The 20,930-nt window shown below is 49.5% G+C and overlaps 1 protein-coding gene and 1 long non-coding RNA gene across 3 annotated transcripts in view; one reads left to right on the top strand and one right to left on the bottom strand.

Annotated features, from left to right (window-relative positions):
* UBASH3B (ubiquitin associated and SH3 domain containing B) overlaps nt 1-20,930 on the top strand; it is a 141,207-nt gene that overhangs the window by 58,723 nt on the left and 61,554 nt on the right. The window lies entirely within an intron of this gene.
* Nucleotides 1,498-20,120, bottom strand: LOC147576905 (uncharacterized). Its single transcript, XR_015241256.1, has 5 exons — nt 19,383-20,120; nt 15,766-15,911; nt 13,122-13,262; nt 8,054-11,612; nt 1,498-1,578 (listed from the first exon to the last, which is right to left on the bottom strand). It is a non-coding gene; the product is annotated as an uncharacterized LOC147576905 (long non-coding RNA).

The following is a 20,930-nucleotide window of genomic DNA, read 5'->3' as shown; positions in this document are numbered from 1 at the left end:
GCTTGTTAAAGAGAGTAAATGGCGATGGCCGCGTTTCTACAACATCCCAGCGACCAGCCAGGCTCTTTATGGAATTCTGGTCACACAGAGTAGGCGAGCCTTCCACACAACACTGTTGGGGTAAGAGTTGGGGTAATGCGGTGGCCGGGAGGGCTCCCGGGCCTTTTTGGCCATAAAGTCTTTTTTCCACGTGGGGGGAGTTAGCACGCCAAGATCTCAGCTCTGTCGCCAGGCTTGCCTAAAGATACTTGTCAGGGTGAACCTGCCTGAGAATTCAGTGGTTCTCAAGATGATGCGCCTGAAAGGATCCTTGTTGGAACGCCATCCCTTCAAAAGGCCTTAATCCAGACTGCCTGTTCTGCAGACATTCTCAGATGCATTATTTAAAGTTATTTCCAGTGGTGCGTGGGTGGGAGGTGGGAGCTACATTTGTTACTTAGTGGTTTTGAAAAGCCTTCCAGGATCTTTTTCACTTTTAACCCTTCTTTTCGAAGTCACCTAACATAACCTCTTTGAGGTTGCAGCACCCCTCCCCTCCCACGTCGGTTAGCGCACTCCACCTGCACTGGGGTCCCGCGGTGGGGGAGATCCAGAAGCAAGCCACGCGCTTCTTTGGGGCGGTCTCTTAGGGGAGTGAGGCTTCTTTTCCTCGGGGAGGCAAAGCATGAGATTCACAGAGGCTACTTGGTATCGAACGAATCGGTTGCACAGACTTCCGGTTCTTTGGAGAAAGTTTCGTGTTTGTGGGAGGGTGTGGTAGTCCTGCTCCTTTGGAAGAACAGAAACGTTGCGTTGCATTTGCACGGCTTTTCGTAATGCTCCGCGACCCTTCACATCCGTTATTTCGTTTGATGCTCCCGGAAGCTTCCTGTCGCGGACAAGTTGTGTCCACGCTTCACAGATGAAAGCCGGAGGCACAAGAGAGGGTAGTGGTTTGCTCATCGCTGGTCCTGGTGGGGGGCCCGGCGGGCTCCAGGTCCCAGGGCTTCTGCTCTTGCTTCCTGGCCATGCAGGACTTTTGCTTCGGCATCGGGCGCTCCCCTCAGTAGGGACAGGTGCCCGCCTGGTTCTCCCTTGTACTCCTGGGTAGCCTCAAACACTTGACGGTTGGCTTCTACTGTGGGTATCCCTGTGGAACTTATAGCTTCTGCAGGTTCTGAGACAGAGGGGCACTGTCTGCATGTCTCTGTGTATTTAGGGGGCTGTTCTCTTGTCAGGAGAACGTTTGAAGGCAGAAGGAACCATCTAGACGCCCATGGAGAGCTGCACTCCCCAAGTTCACGGATTCCCTAAATTCATCGGACTTCTTCCCTGGACCTCCGTCGTGACGTGACACCCCTTAGAAATCCTCCACTTGGAAGTCAGGCAGCTCTAGAGGGTTCCCTCTTAGCATAGTACTCAGACCTGCTATCTCTCCACGGAATCGCAGCAACACCAACCTTTGTACGGTGCTGTATAATTGTGGTTGTGCTTCAGAAGCATCCGGGGCGGAGGGGGGGGGGGTCCTTTGAAAATACAGATTCCTGGACGCTTCCTCTGGAGAATGTAACTCAGTAGGTTTGAGAAGGATCCAGAAATCTGTAATTTAAGAGGAAAAAAAAAAAAAATCCTTGGCAATCCTGACAATTAATGAGGCTTGGAAACCACTGTTTAGATTACAAAGGCCTTTTGTATATAATATTTCGTTTGTTCCTCACAACACATGAGGAAGCTGTTAACCTCTTTTGCAGATGTGGCTCAAATACGGTAAATAACTTACCGCGAGGCTCTCAGTTAGGGAATGGTGGGGTCCGGCCCACGGCCTTTGTCCCCAAGCTGGAGTCCGACCTTCCTCTGTGCTCGCCCCCCTGGAGACTCGTTCTCCCATTTCTCTGTTACCCTGGGGGTGTTGGTTTCTCCTCATATTCTGACTGCTTACCAGCAGTCTTGCTCACCGGATCCAACGCTTCTTCCCCGAGGGCAGCTCTGAGCAGGTTTGGAGGAGAGAGTGAGAGTACAGGCCCTTGAGGCAGCATTTTGGGGCTTCCGACCATATTGGTTATCTGGGCTGTGAGGCAACGATGGTATACAGGCCAGCCTCACCCTGAAGGCGCCGCACCATCAGCAGCTGAGTGGGGTGGGGGCCCCAGACAGGCCTTCGTGCCCACACAGATCCGTCAGCCCAGTTCCAAGAAAGAATCCTGAAGTGCATAGGCAGAAACCACTGACCACTGGCGTGGAGAGTTGGTGGTAAATCTTGCCTCTTTTTCCATGTGCATTGTGTTTGGAGCTAGCTCATCAGGAAGAAACCTCAGAATCTCAAGTTTCCTTATAATGGGAAGGATGCAGGGTGGCCCTGGGGGTGGGTATGGGAAACTCTGAGTGGATTTTCTGGTTCTGGTGGGTGAGGACATGTCAGCTTGGAAAAGTAACCAGAGCGCTGGGCTCTTTGGTTCCGGCCGGGCCTGTACCATTTTGAGCCCCTGGAGCCGAAAGGCTGGGTTGACTTAGCAGGTGCCCTCCTCGCCCCGATCCCCAGTGTGGCTGCTGTTCTTGGGAATTCAGAAATTGAAACCCAGAGGACCTTTGCCTTAGGAGGTGTCCAGTGACTTCCAGTTACTTTATTCATTTATTTACTTAGAGGCATTATGGCATCCTGGTTAAATCCTCGAGGCAGATTTCCTGGACTCAAAATCTGGCTGTGCCACCTACTGGCCTCGTAACTTTTTAATGTGGCCGTGCCTCGGTTTCCGCATCTGTAGGGTCGCGCTGACGCTGGTACCCACTGCCTCGGGTTATAATGGTGAGCATCGCGGAGTACTTAGAATGGAGGCAGGCGCGCGAAAGGGGCTGCTAGGGTCTCTGCTGTGCAGCAAACATCACATTCTGGGGCCACCACTGTGGCACAAAGGACAACCATGGGCACCGCCTCATAGGATTTCACAGTTCACTGGGAGGCAGGCAGAAATGGATTATTGCCACATAAAGTCGCCCAGGCGGGTGGGAAGTGCGGTAACGGGACGTCCGGAGAACCGTGTGCCATGAAGGGGCTGGGGCTAAGCCCGAGCTAGAGGCGATGGCATTTGATTTTAAAGCATGAGCAGGAATCCTCCAGGTAGAAGAAAGGGGCAAGGCATTACAGGTGGAGGCAGAGCGTGAGCAGGGGAGGGACAGAGAGAGAGACACCCAGAACCCCAAGCAGGCTCCAGGCTCCGAGCTGTCAGCACAGAGCCCGACGCGGGGCTCGAACCCACGGACCGCGAGATCGTGACCTGAGCTGTAGTCGGCCGCCCAACCGACTGAGCCACCCAGGCGCCCCTCAAGTGTGCCTTTTAATAAAATCATTCTGGTTGCCATGAGGAGTACAGGACAATAAGAAAGGAAGCAAAGCCGCTGAATGACCTGAGTTTCTCACCCTCGTTAAACGTGGGTGTTGGGCAGCCACCATTTCGGAGAGCGCCCAATGCCCACTGTGGCCGGCAGGCAAGGCTGTGGAGAGTGGCCATCTCCCGTGGCCTCCCGGGTGACCTCGAGCAGGACATACTGCCCCTCTCCCTACCTCATCTTTAGGTAACGTAGGAGCCGTGTACTATATACTCCAGCCCCCCAAAATGTAGCCTACTCAAAAGGAAAGCTGGGGGTCCGTCCGTGCATCGCTGGTTTTCTCTCTGTGTCAAATACATTTGCACTGAACTTTATTATTTCACGAAGGGAGTGTCCTCGTCATTCAAAAAGCAAAGTGACCGAAGAAGTTACGCCTCGCCAGGCTTGCTCCTGTGCCCGTCCATCCTTTTGTCCCTAGCCCTGCCACAAGAAACCGCTCTTTCTTTTTTTTAAGTTTGTGCATTTATTTTGAGAGAGGGAGGGAACAGGGGAAGGAGTGAGCGAGAATTCCAAGCAGGCTCTGTGCTAACAGCCTGGATCCCAGTGCGGGGCTGGAACCCACGAGCTGTGAGATCACGACCTGAGCCCAAACCAGGAGTCAGACACGTAACCGACCTAGCCAGCCAGGCGCCCCCACGAGACACCACCCTTACTCATTTTCTTGGGTACCCTTCTGGCATTTATCTACGCAAATACGAGCTTAGATTCTTCCTGTACCCCCCTTTCTTCTTTAGAATATGTATCCGCTCCAGGGATAGTATGAACGACCTCTTTGAAACACAAAAGTTGTACTTGTTAAGGAATTTCGGACTCGTCCGGTTATTCCTTCTAGAATAGAACAAAGGGGAGCGGAGGCTGTGCTGTGACTTTGTCTCCCTGCTACGTAAAATAGGGGCCATATGCTGTCCGCCCTGGCTCCCATGGGGGAAAGTCATAATTAATTTCACATTCATAAACAGCTTTGAGCTTTCTGGTGGAAGGGATTCTCACACTGGCTCTGTTTTGATTTCTCAGTGAAATATTTCCTCTTGTTCTCCAATCCCAGGATCCTTTTTTTTTTTTTTTTTTTTTTTAATGTTGACTGCAAATTGTTAACAAGTTGTTAGTTTATTTATTTATTTATTTCCTCCCCTCCAGCTTTTCCTCGCCAAACTTCTGAGTCTCGATTGGCAGCTGTACGCTCTGCTGGGGGCCGTGTGTGTCTGATTTTAAGCTCCAACCTGCTGGGTCCTCCCGCCTGCCCGCGTCCAGAGTCGACTGTTTTTCGTGGTATCTGTTGGCAAAGTTCTTTATTTTTCCCCACTGCGTGTGCTGAGGTGCACAGAAACTTCCAGAGTCCCAATCACAGGGCAGCGGTGAGCCAGAGCTGGCTGTTAACTGGCTAGAATGGCAAACTGTTCCCGGCCTGAAAGACAGGGCACCTTTGCTTCCTGTAGAGAGAACTTCCCGCGTCCTCTAGGGTTGCGGGAGAGACTCAGGAAGGAAGTTGTCTGTGAAATGGCGGAGGGGCTAGATTAGATGATCTCTGAAGATCTCTTTGGTTCTAAAATCACACTTTGGGGGCGCCTGGGTGGCGCAGTCGGTTCAGCGTCCGACTTCAGCCAGGTCACGATCTCGCGGTCCGTGAGTTCGAGCCCCGCGTCAGGCTCTGGGCTGATGGCTCGGAGCCTGGAGCCTGTTTCCGATTCTGTGTCTCCCTCTCTCTCTGCCCCTCCCCCGTTCATGCTCTGTCTCTCTCTGTCCCAAAAATAAATAAACGTTGAAAAAAAAAAATTAAAAAAAAATAAAAGAAAAAAAATAAAATCACACTTTGGTGACACCGTCGGGGACTGCCGGTCCCAACGTCAGGAGTTAACCGTTCTGCACAGCATGCTGGCTGGACGGTGTGAGGAGAGGCCCCTGGGATGCGGACTGGGCAAGAAAGGTCGGTGATGCCACTGCCTGGAATCCACAGAGCCTGGTCAATGTTTTTTGTTTTTGTTTTTGTTTTTGTTTTTAATTTTTTTTTCAACGTTTATTTATTTTTGGGACAGAGAGAGACAGAGCATGAACGGGGGAGGGGCAGAGAGAGAGGGAGACACAGAATCGGAAACAGGCTCCAGGCTCCGAGCCATCAGCCCAGAGCCCGACGCGGGGCTCGAACTCCCGGACCGCGAGATCGTGACCTGGCTGAAGTCGGACGCTTCACCGACTGCGCCACCCAGGCGCCCCAGAGCCTGGTCAATGTTTTGAAAGGGACTTGGGTTTTGTTTTACTGGAAAGCTTCCTGGAGGTCTTCTAGGCAGTAGGTTCATGTTGGTGCTTAGTAGCACATAAAGCCACTGTCTCCCAGACGCGGACCTGGTTTTGAGGACCTTACTGCTGGATCATGATTTCAAACCTTACCAGCGCCAGCTTTGTGAATTCAAGAAATCCTTGTCCTACATAAGGACCCGGAGGGACTTGGAATAGTCTCTTCTTCACCCTCCTCTCCCAGCGAGGCCCGTTCCCTGTGCCAAGGGCTCCCAGCCCTCACCTCGCAGCCGGGACCCACTCCTGCCTGGTAGTTTTCGCTCGTGGCAAATGGGAACTACACAGTTGTCCTGTGTGAATCTGTCCTCAGTTTTCAGGAGGACGCGAGAATCCTTGGGTTCACTGATGGAGTGTTTAGCGATCTGCATCGTTCCTGTGGGCCTCCCTTTGGGAAGACTGACCCTTAAAAGGGCTCTGGGTGCTGCTTGGCAGGTGTTCCCGTCCGCCAATTGGCACGGACGGCTTTCTGCGCTTCCTTTTTGCTGGGACCACTCTCTACTGTGCTCCTGTTGGATTCGGTGGGGTTCGTTCAGCGTGAGAAGCAGGAAGCCCGTATATGGGGGCGACCGGCGCGATGTGTATATTCTGGGTCTGAGCCCTTCCGGCCCACAACCCCTTCCATTGGTTAGATAACTTTCCTTCTCCACTGAACGGCTCCCCCTCGAAACAGTAGCCTCTCCAGGGAGATATTTGTGAACCCTAGCCCCGCGCAACGTCTGGCTCATCGTGAATATTCAGTAATTGGTCGTTGGATTGTTTCTCACTCAACGACATCATCGATTGAGTGCTGACTACGTGCGTGGCACTTTGCTGGAATCCGGTAATCCCAGAATAAGACACAGCCCCTGCCCATAAAGAGTTGATAGTCTAAGAGAAGAGGCATCTGCATACTCCTCCCGTCTATCTCCGTGCCAGAAATCTAGAGGCCGCTTGGTGCCTTCTGAGTTGAGGATTGCAGGATGATAGAGCTGGAGTGTCTTCGGGATTTCAGGGTCCCTCCCTCTCATTTCAGAAATGAAGAGACTGATGGGTGAGAGGCTTGCGTTCATGGCCACACAGTGAGGCGAAGCAGACAGAGAATTGTCCACAGTCCTTGTTTTTGGCTCTTTGGGGCACCCCATGTGGCTTGCTTTTGCCCTTTAACTAGAAAGAGCAAATCCTGAAAAGCGGAAGGCGGTACCAGAACACGCGGGAGCACACTCTCACCGAACGTCTGCTGATGCTCCGTGCCCCAAATCCTGCAAGTGCTCGGAAGCTTCGGACAGTGGTTCTCACACTCTGGACTGCAGAGTGAGCTGTTCAAAGGCAGCCAGGGCTCAGCTGCCTGCGAGCGCCCACTGGGGACATCTTTCTGGAGAGTCCAGAACTCTCAAGATGAAGGCTCATCAGTTTTGACCTTACGGCTCTGTTCAGCTGAGGTGCTGAATGGTTTTCAGGATAAGGTGTATGAGGGATTCTAGTTCATAAAACCACAGAGAAGGGCTTTCCGGGGCGCCTGGCTGGCTCAGTCGGTTAAGCCTCTGACTTCGGCTCAGGTCTTGATCTCACAGTTCGTGGCTTCAAGCCCCATGTCGGGCTCTGTGCTGACAGCTCGGAGCCTGGGGCCTGCTTCAGATTCTGTGTCTCCCTCTCTTTCTGCCCCCCACTCGTTCACGCTCTTCTCTCAAAAATAAATAAACACTAAAAAAAAAAAAAAAAGTGGGGCTTTCCATTCTGCTAAAATATGGCCAGGACCTTGTCTGACTCCTATTCAAACAAACTAAATGTAAAAAGACATTTTGGAGGTGATTAGGGAAACATAAATGTGGATGTGACATTCAGTGATATTAGAGAATGATAGTGAATGTTAGGTATGATAATAGCACAGTGATTGTGTTAAAGACAAAAACAGTCATTAGCGATGCATACTGGTGTCTGGGTTGTTTTTAAAATATTGGCGGGGGGCGGGGGGTGGCCCCTGGGTGGCTCAGTCGGTTAAGTATCTGACTTAAGCTTAGGTCATGATCTCACGGTTTGTGGGTTTGAACCCCACGTTGGGATCCGTGCTGACAGGGTGGAGCTGGGAGCCTGCTTCCGATTCTGTGTCTCCGTCTCTCTCTCTCTCTGCCCCTCCCCTGCTTGTGTGCTCTCTCTCTCTCTCTCTCTCTCTCTCTCTCTCTCAAAAATAGATGGGCAAACATTTAAAGTAGAACAAAATAAAATAATATTCCAGCGGGGGAGAAAGCCGGGGAATAGACCAACGGTTTGACAAAACATTGACCATGGTTAATCGTTGAAGGGGTCGGGGTGGGGTTGTCATACAATACCCTCTGCTTCTGTATGTGTCTGGAAAATTCCAGAATAAACAGTCTTCTTTAAAAATAGGGCCTGGGTGTCTACCCTTGCCCTCCCTACTTACAGCGAAACCCCTTCCTGACAGAACGGAGGCTGGCACTGCGTGGCTGACCGGATCGGGATGAGGGTACGGAGGCCCCAGAGTAATTGGCCTGAGTTCCTAGTTACTTATCTCAGAGGATACCCAGAAGGACTGGAACGCTTCCTCTTGAGCACATCTGTCTTTGTGATGTCACCGATGCCCAGCTCACCCGTGTCTCTGGAAGCGGCTGCCAGGTGGACACAAGTGTCATCTCTGGTTCCATTTCTGCCGCAGGCTGGCCCCTCAGACTCCCCCAGAGAGGCCCATCCTGAGGCAGATTCTCTCGCTCAGCCGTCACGAAATGCATTACCAACGCTGTGCCACAGAACTTATCTCTTCAGCGCGTTGCGATACATATATCTGATTCCTTACTCGCCCCTCGGTCCGTATCTGGCCCTTTCCTCTCCCCCACACCCCCAACCGTGACCCTGTCGCTACTTCTGCCCGCCGATAGTTCTACGGAAGGATCTGCAGTCACACACAGCCTGTACAATGTAGGGATGTCACTCTTCCTAGTTCATTTCCCTTTGTTCTCTCTCACGTGACTCGTTCACGAAGCTTTTGTACCTGGACCTGCTCTTGACCCGAAGTCTCCATTCTGGGCTTCCTATGGCCATGCCCTTTAGTATAGATGAAGACTCCTTAGGTTCACGGAGATTTGCTTGCCTGGAGCCTGTGTCCTCCCAGGTATCCCCTCGTCGCTCCCGACAAAAATGCTACATATGGGGTATTGGAGACCCAAATGACTGAGAACCCATTTCTTGGGTTTCTTCCTCATGTCTGGCCTCCTGAGGACAGATACTTCTAACCCTGAGGATGACCAAGGTGCAGCTATTCATGGAGGTACAGACAGAGCTTTGACATACTCCTGGGGTGTCCATCCACGTGCATGTGGGTCCCCTCTTGGTACCCAAAGAAGCCAGGGGCAGAGTGTAATGTGGATGGGGGCACACCACAGGTAGAGAGGAATCCGGGGTTGTTGGCTGCTATCTCCTGCACAGAACGCCAAGCAGCTTGAGAAATCTAAGCAGGCCGTTATGAAGGGATATTTGTCAAGTAGGAGGGTAAGACCTATTCAATTGACCAGTTTGTTCACTTGATTTACTACTTTCAGACATTTAGACAGGGGGTATCTGGACCTCCCTTTTTTTGTTTTTTCCTACGTCCAACATGGGGTTCGAACTCACAACCCCAAGATCAAGAATCACAGGCTCTACCCACTGAGCCAGCCAGGCTTCCCCAGGCTTCCCTTTCTACTCTTCACATTTTAGGTATCAGTATCTTAACTGAGACTCAGGAATTTTGCTCCTGGCTGGACTTCATCTCACCATAAGGTAGGCTTAGGTTCTCCATGGCATTTCCCGCAGCTTGTAAAACACAATCTATGAAGTCCTTTTGTGGCACACTTATTTCCTGTGTTTATAACGGAGATGAAATCATGGTTTTCCCACCACCCCTCTTCCAGCTCCCAACAAGCCTCAATTATATAAGCCGACAAGCCCATTTAAAATAGCCTTAAAGTGAGGGTTGCCTGGGTATGCCAACAACTTTATCCTAGAAGTCTTCCCCTGAAATTTCCTATGCCCATTCAAAGGGTCTGACAGCGTTCTGGATGCCATTCGATAAGGATTAGCCATAAGACCTAAAAAGTTGAGCTATTTTTTTAAAGTTTTTTTGAGAGCGAGCTCTTGCAAGTAAGTGGGGGAGGGGCAGAGAGAGAGAGAGAGAGAGAGAGAGAGAGAGAGAGCGAATCCCCAGCAGGTTCCGTGCTGTCAGGGCAGAGCTCAACACAGGGCTTGATCTCGCAAACTGTGAGATCATGACCTGAGCAGAGATCAAGAGTCGGCCGCTTAACTGACTGAGCCACCCAGGTGCCCCAAAGGTGAGCTATTTTTAAACTTCTAGTTTCCCCAAATGGCTCCTTCTCTTCAAATTAGTGCTAGAATTCTACCTTCCCTCCTTCTCTCCCGCCCGTGAAACCTTTCCATCTCTTCCAATGAATAGTATTGAAATTTCTGACCTATTATGGTGTACCCACCACTGTACCTACATCATATCAAACAGAAGGTTTTAAAGGCCTTTGGCATATCAGGGTCAATGTCTCCCACCCACATGGGTTATGTAATTGGCCTTCCTCTCTTTAGAGACCCAGAGCCTTGTGCTAAATAGGAATTGAGAAAGGACTGTGGATATGGGGAGCGAGTGTAGGGGTGGGGTGAACAAATAGGTTACCTCACACAAACAGAAAATGAGCTCCCCTTTGCACTAGGAAACTCACCTTAGCTTCCCACTCAGTCCATCTCAGTCCCAATTAAATTTTAATCCAAACCATCATAAATGCAAAGTGCTTTCTTCAAGCTCCTTTATTTCTGGAGCTCCGTGGCGCCCCGTTTAATAAGTGCTTCAGGAGAAGATGTCTGGCAAGGACTGGGTATTGACTTTGGAAAGGGGAGTGTTCACATCCCCAAGTATGTCACTGATAAGTTTCTGGAAACCAATCCCAGCCCTCCAGTTTGCTTGTTTATGTGGCTCAGGCACCTTGCACCAAACCTCGGCCCAAATTCAAGTTTCACACGGGCAACGGCTGCCATTCAACATGTTTGGCTCTTGTCTTCAAAAGGATGTCAACAGACAAAATCTGCCCACAGTTGCTCTTCATTCGGAAGTATATTCATATGGACATTCATTCCACAAGCACATACTGAGAAGCCTTGTGCTAGGCTTGGGGGAATGGAGACTTGGAGTCTTTGACTTTAAGGGCACCCAAGGTGTGCAACCAGATTACCATAGTAGCGATAGGAGTCTATGAAAGTGGAGGCATGTACAGAAACGTATTAACACAGGAGAAGTAGTGTCTTGCTGCCTGGGAGAACTGGAAGAAGCATCAGAGGAGGTGACATTGACCTGGGTCTTGAATGACGCACCGGAACAGGGACAGCCGAATTGGACAGTTGAAATTTAATTTCTCCTCTCTTGAGAGTTGCACTTCAAAAGCTGTTGGTTTTCATGGGCACAGAAAGCGGGCTGGAGGCCCGGAGGTCTACTGGGGGCCTTGTCTACTGTTGTAGTAGAGAGCGAGAACGGAGAAGAGTTTAGGACGGCTGAGCCAGAGGGAAGGACTCTGCTGGGCAGATGGGGATTACCAAGGAGAAAGGAAGGAGCTCAAGGCCTCACCCCGCCCTTTTGCTTGGGCGGCATTCATAGATTTACTAGTTGCTGATGGCTGCCAGTATGTCCCTGGGATGGGAACCAGCTGTCCAAAAAGGCCAGTGGGAACAGTTGTTGGCACCCTGTTCATCTGGCTCCACTCGGCATCCTGAAGACATGGCGTGCTTCACACACGAACCTCACTGCAACCACCTCCTTGACTTCACATCTTGAAATAACTCCTCATCACTGGATGAGTATTTTAAGACACAACTCTCATCAAGAAGTTTCCATTAAAGCAATTCCAGTAGAGTGAATAACCATTTCCCCCCCGCTCATCAGACATGCTTGTCTTACAGAATCATGAGTTCAATTCTCACTTTTATAGCCCTATCTCAAAAAAAAAAAAAAAAAAAAAAAACACCTCAGAGCAATGATCTTACATTACATCTGTGTCAAAAAAGTTTCCCTCTGCATTTTCAGATCATCTTTTCTGGGTCAGCATTTCTCTTTCCTTATCACAGTTTTGTTTTTTTTTTTTTTTTTTAACTTCCTGTTCCCTATCAAGCTTTACATGAACTCATTTTGTCATTTCTGAAGCAATTCAGGAGTGAACCTTTCCCCTTTTTGAAGGCCAGTAATTTTTCTACACCTTCTTACTCACTGTATATGTGCAAAGGTCAGAGTTACTGAAAATGTTTTGACAACCCTCAATTATTTGCACTTAAGGGGTCGACTAGAGAAGGGCACTGCATAAATTATCAGCAAAATGACATTAAAGCAATCACATATAATACCCATGGCATACATTCCCCATTTGTTTATTTGCCCTTCGAATGTACTTAAGATCTTGTTTTCAGCACACTAAGCTGCTTTCATTTGCAATTCTTATCCACATAGTAGACGGGCAACAGAGTTTCCATTGGATAACCCATCAGCCAGTGGGTGACTGAAAGCTAGAATAATATAACTCTTCTCTAACGAGAACAGCTTGTCATGAAGAAAGGCTAAATACACAGTCTTGTAGTTAAGGGAAGAAACAAAAGCCTAGACAGATAGGAAGGCCTGTTCCACCAACCTGACTCACAAAGACCTAGACTTTATTCCTTTATTTATTCAACATTTCTTGAGCACCCAGTAGAGGATAGGTGTTGGAGATCAAAGAAGTAAAAGACATCGTCCTATGTTCTTTGGGTTCTGTAAATGAACACACAGCTTAATGGCTACCCAAACAGATCTATGAGGCCTTGGTGGCAACAATTGACTCCACTGTGTTGCACAGAGAGCTATTTGGGCTGGATATAGAAAAGCGTGTAGAGAACATGTATGTGTGGAGAAGGGGGAGCAGTTTTCCGGGCAGAGGGGCCCAGCATGCGCGAAGACAAGGAAGGAAACAACGTACTGAGGGGGAGAGAGAGTTCAGGGTTGTTGAGATGTAGGGGGCCTGGGAGGAAAATGGCAGGGTTGAGTCTAGAAGGGTGGATTTGGGCACCACCATGGCGCACCTCGGATGCCGTGTGGAAAAGATGATATCTTTCAGTCAACAGGGAGTCCGAAGGCTTAAGCAGAGGTAATACGGTCAAATCTAAGTTCTAGAATAATGACCCTGCCAACAGTGAGGATGGTGTACAAGAGGAAGGAAAGGCTAGGGGAAACCAGAGTGGACTCGACAGGTGAGAAACAGTCTGGCCCGAGTCAGGGGAGCATGCGGATGGAGCAGAGGAAGTGCAGTCAGCCTCACTCAGGATGCCTTGGTTCCTGCTTGAGGACTGGGCATGAGGAAGATGAGGGAAGCCGTGAGTGTTTCCTAATTTCTGTTCATCTCACTGGTATGGCCAGTGTTTGACGTGGACAGTTACAAGCTAACATCTGCTAAAGCACAGCCTCATTCCACGTTTCTGACCTTTTTGTCTGGGGACTTGTACAGGGCTTAGGCTTTTAGCTCTTTCTTCTTCAATTCAACAAACATCGTTGGCACCGTGAAGGATGAAGAGCTGGTCTTCTTCCTCAAGAAGCTCATAATAAACTCATGGAGGAGGAAGACCTGTAAAACAGTAAATATTAACCAAGGCTGAGTGAAAACCAAAGGGCTATGAGGGCATAGAAGAAGCCGGGGGGGGGGGGGGGGGACTCGGGAAGATTTCACACCGGGGGTTTGCACCAGGCTGTTCGTTTTTACTGAGCATCTATCACATGCCATGTAGGTCTCAGGCACTGAGAAGAGCAGTCAAATACATATACATGAGAAGGAGGAAGAAAAAACACTAAATAAGGAATTATAAGCAGGGTGAATACTGGAAAAGAGAAATACGGGCTGTCATGAGAATAAACAACGGAGAGATTAGTCTGAGGTATCAGGGAAAGCAAACCCAGAAGGTTTAAGCTGAGACATGACAGGTGAGTAGAGATACCAGCGTAGGGGAATGTTCCCGAAGAGAGAAGTACGTGTCCGCTTGCTCAGTGGTGGGAAGATGAGGCATGTTCAAGGAACTGAAAGAAATCTAATGTGAATGGCACATAAGAGCAGGGGGAGTGGCCTGAAGGAAGGCCGGGAGGGGCCGGAATAGATCACACAGGCTTATTTACCAGGTTACGGTTCTGGAGATTTATCCCAAAGGGTATAGGGAGCTATCGAGGTTGTAAGCAGAAGAGTGGTGAGATTACTGCATAACTGGAGAATACATTGCAAAGGGCAAAGCTGGAAGGAACAGATCTGTTAGGACAGACACACCGTTGCAGTAGTCAGACGGGTGACGGTGGGTTAGCACCGAGAGGGGACAGCAGATTGGAGAGAACAGGTGTGTGATTTCGGAGGCAGACCTGGACAGGACTTAGCGATTAATTGCATCTGAGAAGGAAGCAAGGGCGGAGAAGTCAAGGTTGATCTGGAGCTTATAACTTGGGAAGTTGGGTGGATGGTGTGGCATTAACCAAAAGAATCTGGAAAGAAGCAGGTTGGGAAGGGGGCAAGGCGAGTTTGGTGTTTGAATACACGAGGTTTCGGTACAAGCAAGATGTTCAAGTACTGATTATACCTTCCAGGACATGTGATGGAAGCCCAAAGGTTAAGAAAGAGAAAATGATGGTACCTAGGGATTAGGGCAACATTGGAATGGAGAGGTGGGACTTTTAGCCCAGCGAATGGCTCAGATCTCCTACAGAGAACGCACAGAATGTGTAAAGGAAAACCGCACAGAGTCTCTGGAGGAATACCAGCAACCAAAGTGCCTGCAGAGGAGTCGAGCTTACAAAGGAAGCTGAGAAGGTATAGCTAGGGAAATCCGAGGAAAAACCAAAAGCGTAGGGTCAGGGCAGTAAAAAACAGAGAGCGGTGAAGGGAGCGTCAGTGACGTGAAATGCTCATGAGAAGTCACGAGAGACTGAAATGCGAAAAGCCCGGTGGACCAGACCCTAGTGACCCAGATTCTCACTGCTACTTACTGAGTGACCTTAGACAAGTCACTGAATTTTACACAGAGCCTCGCCTACACTTGGGCGTGATTGTTCCGTATTCAGATCAGCATCTAAAGGCTCAGTAAACAGGGGCCGTTATTTTTCACACTGTTTCTAGAGCCGATTTTAGTGGCGAGGCGCCAAATTACAGTAGCTTCTAGTAAGAAAAGTGAGATAGAGGGTGGGGGCAGATCATTGGGGTGTGAGGAGGAGTTCGCAGGGAGGAAGAAGGGGAAGGTGCAGCAGAAGATGCATTGGTTTTCGTGGGGATAAAGGGAACGACACTGGACAGGCATGAGCCAAAGAAGCTGGCGGGAAGTATGACAGGACCGCGGTCAAGTGTGATGGCTGCGAAGAGGCAGGACGAGTTACGGGGGGAGCGGAGCCTATAAAGAATGTACCATGAATGGAGTTGGCGTCTCTGAGTTTTTGTTTTATGAATGTAGGGGAACCGCTGACAGTTTTAAAGGAATACGTTTAGCTCACCTTGTTTCAGGAAAATTAACAGAAGAGGGAGGGAGGGATGGGCTCTAGCGGAGAAGGATTTAGGGAAAAGCTATCCACACTGTGATTGTCGACGGAAGAGGTTTAAGACAGAGCAAAAAACCACTTGGGAGCGTGCGACCTTGCCTCGGTCATTTAACCTGGCTGAGACTCAGTTTCCCCATCAAGAGAGTGGGGGTGGTACTGTCTACCTCTAAGGTTCTTTGGCGCATTATATTTTATGTCAAGTGTCCAGGATGGTGGTTAGCGTACAATGAACTCTTCGGTCAATGTCCTTCCCATTCCTGTCCTGCCTCCCCTCCCACTCTTGGTAGCGTACCCGAAGGCCTTGCTCTCGCCTGATTTTCAGGAGAGCTGGTTTTGCTTCCTGCGGTTCTGTACTGTACTAAAATTAAACAACAATCTCGTCTTCCAAAAAGTTTCCTTTCCAGAATAGGGCCAATGTGTCATCCCCGCTCCCTCCCTGATTTGGAGGATTGATGTGTTTCACGTGCTTTGTACCAATGTGTCTTGATGCACGGATGCTTGTGTTTGGGGCTGGGCAGCGGCTCAAGGGGAGCCCTTTCCCATAAAGCTGCGAAGGCATTTACCTACAAGATGGAGAACACATCCTTCCTGGAAAGAGAGCAAAACCCCGAAACCATTCCCCTCATTTTTCTCCCAGTTTCTCTTTTTCTCCTGTCTTCCACGACATCTGGTTTGGTTAAATTCATTTCCAGCCCGAAATAACTGGTTTCTGGAAAAGATGTAACATGGATTACATTTCTCTAAAGCCATATGCTCTATACATCCTGGCATCCATGCAGATGTCACTTGATTCAATTTTGTTTTATTCATTCAATAAATATTTATTGAGTGTCTGCTTGGGCGCTTGGCATCCATAGTGCAAAGAGGAACAACATTCAGTTCTGCGTTCTAAATGGTCCCAGGTTTTGCGGCAAAGCAAGACCCAAAGACATGATAGGTTCGGTCGATTACGGCTCAGTTAAGTAGGAGCTACCGACCAGCTTCAAAGTGGGTGGGGGATGGGCAGCTACAAGAAAATACTTCAGGGGCACCTGGGTGGCTCATTTGGTTAAGCATCTGATTTTGGCTCGGGTCATGATCTCACTCTTCATGAGTTCAAGCCCTGCATCAGGCTCTGGGCTGACAGCTCGGAGCCTGGAGCCTGCTTTGGATTCTGTGTCTCCCTCTCTCTCTGCCCCTCCTCTATTCACAGTCTGTCTGTCTCTCTCAAAAATAAACATTAAAAAAAAAAATCTTTTTTAAAGAAAATACTTTAGCAAAACTGATATTTGAATGGACTCCTGATGTGGGAGCTTCATTTTCCCAGGTGAAGAAAAAGGGGACGGGCTTTCCTGACCTGTCTTCTCGAGGAACCAGCATGTAATTTGAAAGAGGACGTTTGGCCCCGAGAAGCGTGAATCATTTGTTGTTCCAGGATGAGAATGCCCACAAAATGTTCACTGAGAGTCCAGTATGGGCCAGGCAGGGTGCTAAGTGCTTTGTTTTAGTTCGTTTGAGTCCCAGAACAACCTTAAGAGGCAGGTCCCACGACTGCCCCCATCTTACACGGGAGCTAAGCGATGCTTAGAGGGCTTGAGTAACTTGCCCGCAATCACCCGATGACACAGCAAAGATCTGAACACAGACCATCCTACTCGAGGGTCTGTGGACTCTGAAGCATTGTGGCAGGCGAGCTGGGCGCTGGCTCCTGTGGGCAGTGGGGTAGCAAAGTGGAAGGCAGAGTGGGGGATGATGCCTCTGGGGGGATGAGGCCAGATGTGGCATTAGTAGATTCATCTTTGCATGTTTATTTTTTTATAAAAATGTAACTGCATTCCTTTTAAAGTGAGATAGGACCCTCTTTAGACACACTGGTTTAAGTTTACTTTTATTTATTTTGAGAGCAAGTGGGGAGGGGCAGAGAGAGAGAGAGAGAGAGAGAGAGAGAGAGAATCCCATGCAGGCACCACGTTGTCAGCACAGAGCCTCATGCGGGGCTCGAACCCACGAACCGTGAGATCACGACCTGAGCCGAAATCAAGAGTCCGACGCTTAACCGACTGAGCCATCCAGGTGCCCCCACGCATGTTTTCAACATGTTTTAGTGGGAGATAATTGTGTAAATGAGACAGGAGGTTTGGGATAAGAGACCTAACTTAAAAGCTTGTTGTTCTTAGAAATTTTGGTTCCTACATACTTGCAAACAGCATCCTGAGACCCTTGATTTTCAGTCATCAAAGTAAACCCCAATGAGGTAGAAAAGTACTTCTAAGTCGTTTACTGTTTTCACCTTAAAAATGATCAAATGTATTCTCCAATTAAAAATCAAGGAATAAAGATAGGCTTTAGCCTCCAGTTAGTTTAAGGACGAAAAGTTGTGACGGGATTCAGATTTCTACAAGAAACTTGCACAGAAAAAAAAAAAAAATCTGTTCCATTTACTCTCCTTTCATAGAATATTTTCATGCTCTGAGTTTTGTTTTGTTTTGTGTTTTGCCTCCTAGTGAATTTTAAGAATCATGAATTTGATTGTGGTACAAATATATTCATGAAATGTTTCAAAAAGGAAATGAACCCAAACAAAGAAATCGACCACAAAAATAGCACACTGGTGCTGGTTGTTTACTAATAAACAAACATCAGGTTCATGGCACAGTTCAGCTGATGTGTGTGGTGAGAGATCAAGCCCCTTGCTTTCAGATCTAACTCCGTTCGTATGGTGGTTTTTCAACCTCCCAGTGCCCAGGACCTGCGTTGGTAATCGAATACTCCAGATTTGAGATCTTCGTTAGTCTCCCAGTAGGCGTGTTGATCTCTTTGGATGATGAGGCTCCGTGACGCTTTGCTTGGAAAAGCACAGACCTATAGCAAGGAGCCCAGCTGTTCCCCTTCCCTCCCACAAGGCCCCAGGAACGTGAACTTGCTGAACTTGGGTGGCCAGGCTTTTGGAGTGAGCAGCCCAGTTTCTTTTCCCTCCCACGGGTTCTGCTTCCTGGACCCTTTTGCTGACCGGCGAAACCAGCCTTGAGCAATTCCTTGGTGTGTGACCCAACCCAGTTCTTCTAGGACAACCGTCCTCCCCTCTGGCCCAGATCTTTTCGCCACCCACACAAGCTGGAGTTTAACCTCTCCTGTCAGACACGAGAGCACAACCTTGAGAAGGCGCTCCCCACCCTCGTCAAAGACTGTGATGACAGACCCTCAGAGTTGGGTGGGACCCAGGGTCCTCTCGGGCGTCTGCTTTCTCACTGTCGGTCAGCAAGGCTCTAGGGTCATGGTCTCTGGCCTCAGGGAGCCCTGAAGCCTGGAAGGGTCAGGAGAGGCTTTTAAGAAAAGGACGGGACTTCGAGAAAGAGATTTGGAGAGCATTCCAGACAGGGGAAGGGAAAGAGGCCAAGGAGAAGAGCAAGAAATCCTCCCGGGTTCAGGAGACTCTCATTTGAGTCTTGAAGATCTCCAGGCAAGGAAATTCCAGGGCTTCCCCTGAGTCTAACCCATCCTTTTTCCTGTGACCCGCAATGTCCCCTTTTATGGGTCCCGGCTGTTCAATCTGTGAAACCTGAAAGGGGAGGGCGCCAAGAAAAGGAGGTTGTGGTCTGACAGAAACGCTAGCCTGGCGGAAAAATCCAGCCTGCTCTTTTCTTTTCTTTTTTTTTTTTTTTTTTTTTTTGTCCCCTCCTGTCTCCTTCCAGCCACTGGCATGCTATCACCAGATTTTATTGTCGTGGGCTGGCCACAGCCTGTGGACACCCCTCCTCTGCCCTCCAGAGCACCCTCTGGCAGAAACACAGCATGCAGCTTCCTCTGCAAGGTCACTGCTGAGGGAAATGATGATTTTTTTAACCCCTTCTCCCAGAGAGCCAGAGAAAGCAAAGTTCCAGAAATGTCATTCGCCCCTAGAAATGTCCTCTTACCGTGGCTCCCTCTCCGTCTTTCTCTGTAAGTTGTGGAAATCAGCCCCAAGCTCCTCAAGGCAATTAAACTGTGGAAATGGACCTACCCCCTTCCTGGTGCCAGGCCAGCTAGGATTTGTGTGTGTGTGTGTGTGTGTGTGTGTGTGTGTGTGGTTTCCTCTATGTGCACATAGACGTAGGAGAGACGGGGTAAAGCTGGTGCCCCCATGGCCCAGGCTGTGCCTGGTTGTTCGCCACGCCAGCCCGTGGGTGTGCTTTATGCCCTCTCGCCTTTCAGCCCTTCTTACCTTCACTCTTCTCCCTGGCTGTTCTGGCGTCCCTGGCCATCTTAGACACACCTTGGGTTCAGAGCCAGGTAGGAGATAGGAGTTGGGACTTCCTTGAAAATGAAGAGTCTGAGATCAGAAGGTCTGCTTCTGGAACGCCGGCACACGTGGCTTACTCTCTTTGCTCCCAGCTTCCCCCTCTGTAAAATGGGCATGCCGTTTGCAACCTCGGGGAGCTGTTCTGAAGATAGAAGGACACGCTGGTGATGAAACAACTTTGCAAAACGCGAGGTGCCGCAAGGAGCTGAGACTAGAAACCCGGGCGAATTGCATGTTAGAGTGGGGTGGGGACAGGGCATCAGACAGAATATTCCACTGCAAAGGGGCATGGCCGAGTTAAGTCGCAGAGGGCCTAAGGGGCCAGGGACAGCGGCCCTCAGGAGTCAGTCCTGGAGGGCTCCCGAGGAGGTTTCCTCAGAAGGGACTCTGCGTTGGCAGACGGGAAGGCATAGGGTGCTCCCTTCTTCCTCACAGAAAACCCCTGCCCCAGGGAGAGATTCGTCTTTGCTGCTGCCTGGCCCGCTGAACAGCCCCAGCCGGGCCCCAGACCGATGCTGCTTAGGAGCTGGGCTGGGCCCGGGGCCTTTCCTGTCCGTGGAGACCGGCGCCAGGGACATCTCCCGCCTGAGTCCCGCCTATGCACCTGGGCCCCTTTGCAGCAGCTCTCCCTTCGCCGACTCCTCCCCGCTCCCCACCGAGGCTTCCTGTTTTGAAATCACCAATAAATGGAAAATGTGAGTGCTGTCACTTTAACAGCTCAGGCTGCGTGTGTGTGTGTGTGTGTGTGTGTGTGTGTGTGTGTGTGTATGAGCATGGGTGCTTCGCACCGCCTGGGGAAGGCAGCTGAGGCGGAGGGCTCGCCCCCACAGGGGATGCCAGTGCTCCTGCCCTCCCAGCACACCCGGCTGCCTGAGTAACCAGAGGAAGGCACGCTGTGAGATCAGTGTCTGTGAGCCTGCCCAGGAGGGCTGCTGGGGCCTTTCCTGTCAACTGGAGAACTCCTCTCTCAGCTTGTAGAAAGATCTTTTTATTTATTTTATTTTATTTTATTATTTTATTTTATTTTTTATTTTATTTTACATTTATTTATTTTTTGAGAGAGAGAGAGAGAGAGAGAGAGAGAGACAGAGCTTGAGCAAGGGAGGGGCAGAGAGAGAGGGAGACACAGAATCCGAAGCAGGCTCCAGGCTCCAAGCTGTCAACACAGAGCCCAGTGCGGGGCTCGAACTCATGAACAGTGAGATCATGACCTGAGCCAAAGTCAGATGCCTAACCGACTGAGCCACCCAGGCGCCCCCCTGCATTTTACATTTATGTACAAACTACATTATTATTTTTTAAAGTCTGTTATTTAAAGAGACAATAAGAATAGTTATATACATAACCTAAAGTATTATTTCGCAAAAAAAAAAAAAATTATTTTGCAGCCTTTAACATTGCTTGTAGTTGCTGGTATGCTGGCAATGAATTCTTTCAGCTTTTGTAGGTCTAAGAACAACTTTATTTCAT

The sequence above is a fragment of the Puma concolor genome, chromosome D1 (assembly GCF_028749965.1).
Source record: "Puma concolor isolate L17-30 chromosome D1, mPumCon1.1.hap2, whole genome shotgun sequence".
Taxonomy (NCBI): domain Eukaryota; kingdom Metazoa; phylum Chordata; class Mammalia; order Carnivora; family Felidae; genus Puma; species Puma concolor.
Note: the sequence above shows the minus strand (reverse complement) of the source record. Positions and strands in the feature narration are given on the sequence as shown.